Genomic DNA, 6000 nt, shown 5'->3' on the forward strand with positions numbered 1-6000 from the left:
CTGGAATTAAAATCCACTTCCTCAGAAGTAAACCAAGATGCTGCTAAAGAAGTCTCAACAAACGCTCTTTAGTCTTTGAACTGGCAATATGCAACAATTAAAACAGGCATGATTACTCAGTAGGAAGATGTACAATACTCATAAAATAAAATACCCTTGGGCAGGGAGAGGCATATTTCTTTGACATACTCTGAAAAAAGCAGACATATAATTCAGGTCTATTATTTTATGCTGCTATACTACTATATTACTGCTGTACTGCAGATAAGTTGTGATTTCTAAATAAGGCAGTAATTGAAGCCTGTGTGTAGAATATGAATCCTGTGTGTATTCTTGAGCACATCACGTCTCCACTACACAGACACAGAGAATTCCACTTTACCAAGAGAATAATGTCAATTTACTCTTCTATTAGAAAATACGTCCAATGTGAAAATTGAAGTTTTGTTGTAGCTTCTGGCTCCTGTAATGCAATATATAGCAGTTGCTCTGAAACCCCAGTCGTTGTAGCTCTGAGTTGTCTTTCTTTTATTACTTTGCACAAGCTCTCTCCTAGAACTGTAAGGAGAGGAGGGGTTAGAAATGTAAACAAAAAATGAAGTGGTCAAGGATACCTATACAGGTACCTCCATTTTCAAGTCCAGACTTCAGTTTTGACTCTCAGTGTTAGACAGACTGCTAGTTTTTATTCATTTTGTGGTCCACAGCTCCTGTTTGTATCACTGTTGCAGTGGAATAACAGAAAATGTAACTATTTCCATATTGGCTAAGAAAGACTATTTAAGGCCTCTAAAATAGAATTTACAATACAAATAAATAAAAAGTATTACCAGCAAAATTAGATTGGAGCTAAGAATTCCAAAGAGCCCATAAAGTAAAACAGTTCATGAAAAATCAAAAATATTTTTTTAAATCTGGTAGTAAAAGGATGTTAAAATCCAGCTGAATATATGATTGGAGAAATTTAAAACTCTATTGGATATTCTGTGTGTTGTCTTCCTCTCTCTTTTGGGTGCTTGTCTTGCTGGCTTTGAAACAACAGTCTTATTTGACTAAATACATCTCTGTGAATCACAGGAAGTCCTTAAGGTTCATAAAGATAAAATAAACAACCTGAGTCTATTCCACACTCCCCAAAATGCTTCACAGCAGATCAAAATGGTCTAATACTAAATTTCAAAATGCCAAATCAGTTTGTAAGTCGATCTAGATTTTTCCAGCAGAATTATGCTCATTTTCCCAGAGTTCTTTTATACTCAAGCCTCTGCTTGAGTATAAAAGCAGTAAGAGGTCCTCTAGATCAGTTACTCATTATGTAACCTCATGCAACACAGATTAATAGGTACCCTAATTTTTTTCAACCTTCAAGCATTACAAGAAAGCCTTTCAGAGAAACAGACAGCACACGAATAATTTTATTCTTTTCATTGGCAGACTCATGACTTTCATTTTTCTCTTGGACTCTGAGGTTGTAAGGAAAATTCAGTTTCCCTTTCTTTATACTGTGTGTATATGAATGTCAGGAATCAAACTTCCTTTGAGCTTTTCAACAGAGAATGAAATGTTATTGGAACATATTGTCCTAAGAATCATTGCAAGAACATGATGATCCCCAATAGAAACGAGTATTAATGGTCTTGCAGTGTTTCTAAATATTTTCTTCTGCCAAAAGTTTACTTATGTTTTCCTGATACTGAAATGGAAAACATTGCTGAATTTAATAAATACTTAGATTAGATGTTAAACTTACCCTCATTTTCACTTACTCATCTCTGAGTTGGTCTGGTCCAAGGAATGATTGCTGGCAATTGTTCAATACATCAGTTATTGCAGTATTATACATTAGATAATAACTTCACCTTATCAGGAAAACACATTTCTGAATCTCTTGATCCACTGAGGGGTGATAATTGGATTTTTTTTAAACACTAGAAGGAGACTGAGAATAAAGTAGTAATTTAGCTCTTTCCAAGCTATTTTTGTGCTTCTGGAAAAGTAGTGTGGGTTTCAACAGATCATTTTGGTTAAAGCAAGATCCTTTTAGTCACAGATTACAGCTTTAGATTAAATAGTTTTATTTTTTTAAGACAAATGTGTCTGAACTCTGCATATGTAGAAATACTAACTAAAAAGGAATTGAAGAAAGACAGAGGCAGGAATGTGATGAACTTTTTTTCTTCACCTTGGAATCTCTAGTTGCTTTTTATTAATGCAACAGAGACCCAGGAACGATAAACTGGTGGAAATGGATTATAATGGTCAGAAGAACCCAGAGCCCAGAAGAATACTGAAGAGTGGCTGTAAAGCTGCCCCATGGAAAAGGAGCTGGGGGTGCTGGTGACAGCAGGGGCCCATGAGCCAGGCCGTGCCCAGGGGGCCAAGAAGGCCAATGGCATCCTGGCCTGGATCAGCAATGCTGTGGCCAGCAGGGCCAGGGCAGGGATTGTCCCCCTGTGCTGAGGCCGCACCTCCAGTGCTGTGCCCAGGGCTGGGCCCTCACTGCAGGAAAGGCCCTGAGGGGCTGAAGAGAGTCCAGAGAAGGGCAATGGAGCTGGGGCAGGGTCTGGGGCACAAGTGCTGTGAGGAGCAGCTGAGGGAGCTGGGGCTGTTTGTCCTGGAGAAAAGGAGGCTCAGGGGGGATCAATCTCTACAGCTGCCTGAAAGGAGGCTGTGGCCAGGTGGGGGTTGGCCTCCACTGCCAAGTAATAGGTGATAGGATGAAAGGAAGTGGCCTTAAGCTGTGCCAGGGGAGGTTTAAATAGAAATTTAGGAAAAATTTCTTCATTGAGAAAATTTTCAATTCAAGATGCCAAGATGCCTAGGGAAGTGATGGAGTTACCCTACCTGGAGGTACTTAAAAGGCATGTAGATATGGTACTTGGGAACATGGTTTGGTGTTAGGCTTGGCCATGCTGGGCTAACAGTTGTACTCATAACCACTATGTGAAGATGATGTCGGGGTGGGGGGCATGTCGCCACCTTGTTTTTTCAGGCAGGAAAATGGAAATTTAGCAAGAATATTGTTTCCAAAATGCTGCGATGCCATAGGATTTCACAGAAGTACCACTTAGCGCTGTGCATCAGGAAGGTCTTGTGGCCCTACTTAGCATAGTCTAGCAGGCACAAACCTCATATTTGACTTATGCCTATAAAAAAAGATTAAGCTGTGAAGAAATACAACTCCAGTAACTGAGAGGAAAAGCACTGGAGCTTAAACCCCTTGGTAGATGATGAAAGGCTTGAATGGAAATGGAGATGAGAGAAGACCAGGGCAATTCGCAGTACTAAAGTAGTTACAGCTATGGAGGGGTGTGACATAATGTGAGTATAGATGCCATAAGGGCTATAAACAGATCAGTTATCCTTAACTGGGAAGATAAACCAGACAGGAAAACAAACAAAAAAAAATAGAACAACAGGCAGGAAAATAGAATAGGAAAAGGACATGGGTGACATAAAGGTGGAAAAAAAAGAAAAAGAAAGGTAGGAGAGAAATCTTGTTTTAAAAGGAGGCAACTGATAACAGTATATTTTTCACTCTGCGGTGGGGAGGCAGTTTGAAAGGTGGGGAGTATGGTGAAGAGTGTACATAGGAAAAGGAACTGAAGAGAGATATTTAGGGGAGACATTTTTAAGGTCATTTGTTTCTGTATATTGGCAGTAATCCATTGTGGAGAACAGACAGCTACTGTAGTTGTTAGTAAAGATAAATGTCATTGAATTATAGATGAACATAATGGAAAACTTCATGTGTAGCCATTGTGTAAAATTAGGAGTGGGACATACTGGCTGTGTGGGCTTGGTAAATGCCAGGTGCATGGGTGAGTCGTGAGCATTGGGAAAGAGTGTCTTATTCAAGTGGTCTATTCAGTTCTAACATCAGTACTGTAATGTCATTATTTTTTTTAATGCTCTGTCTGCTGAGTACAAACCAAAGAATAGTAAACACTAAGTGCCTTAGTGACTATCTCAGCACGTCCATATATTTCTGCTTGCATGTTCAGTGCAATGCCAGAAGGGAAATAACTCACCTTTAATGTGGAGATTGTTCATAAAGGCCTCTGTAATCACACCTGCTAACTACATGACATGACACAACACTGGGTCACGATACACAACATGCTATCCAGCCTCAACCAGTCATTCTGAGATTACAACTGAATAAGTATTAAAATCTTTATCTCTTCTGACATACAAAATTTCCTTACCTAAAGTGCATTATTTTTGCATATATATGAACATTTACTTGCCAGTAGTCTGGAAAAAGTCATAGTGGAAGTGTTTCTCCCTGTATGCCTGTGCCATACAGCTGTTACGTTCCAAGTACCATTTTCAGCCTGTTCTCATCTTTGGCTGTTTCCCCCTCATGCTATTCTTTATACCACATACTATTTGTCCTTCTGCATGTATGTTTGAGAATGACACAGCCACTTTTCCAGGAACTTGATTCTTCTGTCATAACCATTAAATGTATTAATACCCCATTTGCTGCAGATTGCAGTGCCTTAATACAGAATTCAATTGACAAATGGTACCATGAGTTGTGCCTTATGTGAAAAATGACCAACTGAAACAATTGGCCCACTCAGACAGGAGATTGATAAAGAGCAGTTGGAGAATTAACTACACTCAGCTAGCCATTAAAGGCAGAATTCTATAAAAAAAATGAAGGCCTGTTCTATACAAACATAGCTTAAGAACCCAAACATATTGAAACATACTCACTAGCAGCATGCTTACAGCAGTAACTGAAAAGCTGTTATATTTTCTAATGCAGTTTCTGCATGTTTAAGTAAAATACATCTGGTTTAACAGTAGCTAGTAAGGAGAAACAAGGAGTAACCTAGATTGCGTTAGTAAAAAAATTCCTCTTAAATTCCTTTAAAATAAAAACTCTACAAACTAAATCATATTGCTTCCTTTTGCTGTAACAGCACAGAGAGAGAATTACAAATAATGTTCAGGATGCATAGCTTAGAGGTAGTATGTTCCCCTCTCTAACATTCAAGGTAAAATATCTTGTAGATATTTCCAAGGTGCATCTACCAGGTTAGGATACAAGTAAACATTCCCTGCAGACTGGCTATGGCCACCTCCTCCTGGCACTCCTTCCTCCTGGGGACAGAACAGCCCTTGTTTAAGACTTGAAATCATTTTACTTTGCAGCTCCTCCCTGACCATTTCTGCTTGGCTTCAATTCTGCTTGAAGAAAGGGCATAGTGGTAAGTGATTTGGGTAGAGACATACATCTTCCATGACTCTCACTCTCTGATTTATGGTAGACACAAATCCACTGTCCCTATGCCTGTGATTGTTAGATACTGAAATATCACTTGTAGAAAAGGAACATAAGGGATTTCTAGAGCATAGAAAGGTAAGCACTACAATTATATTATTATAGCAAAACGGGGGAGGGAGATGCCACCTCAATATAGGGAAATTCCTTATCTACAGGTTACTGGAGGACTATCCAAGGAGCTTTCACTGTATGTTTCATATAATCTCCCCAAGACATTTGCTGTCAGAGAGAGTTAAGACACACTGTTGCTTTTACATGCTATATCCTTCTTTATACTCACAGATTTAGTTTCTCAGACCTGGATTTTGCCTCCACAATAGTTACCTCCCTCTGGAAACCACACCCTCCCCAATATGATCCTCAGGATGCAATCCCTAGGAACTCAAGTAAAGAGGCCTCTTTCCTTCCAGCCAGGCCCATCCCCTCGTATCAGAGGAACACAGTCACTTGGCTCCAGTTCCAACATATATTATCACTTATTCCTGACATGAACACTTCACAATCTGTGCCACTTTCCGGCCACTCAGCCACCTTCTGCTTCTATGATTCAACTTCTGAAGGTTGCCGCCAGCCTGCGCGCCTCCTCCATGACAGCTACACAGTGTGTCCAACACACCGTAGGAACTGCCCAGGGAAGAGTAAGGTTCATATCTGTGCCATGGACAGCTCTTGGATCTTGCATAACACACCCAACTCAATTA

This window comes from Zonotrichia albicollis, chromosome Z, assembly GCF_047830755.1.
Source record: "Zonotrichia albicollis isolate bZonAlb1 chromosome Z, bZonAlb1.hap1, whole genome shotgun sequence".
Lineage (NCBI taxonomy): Eukaryota > Metazoa > Chordata > Aves > Passeriformes > Passerellidae > Zonotrichia > Zonotrichia albicollis.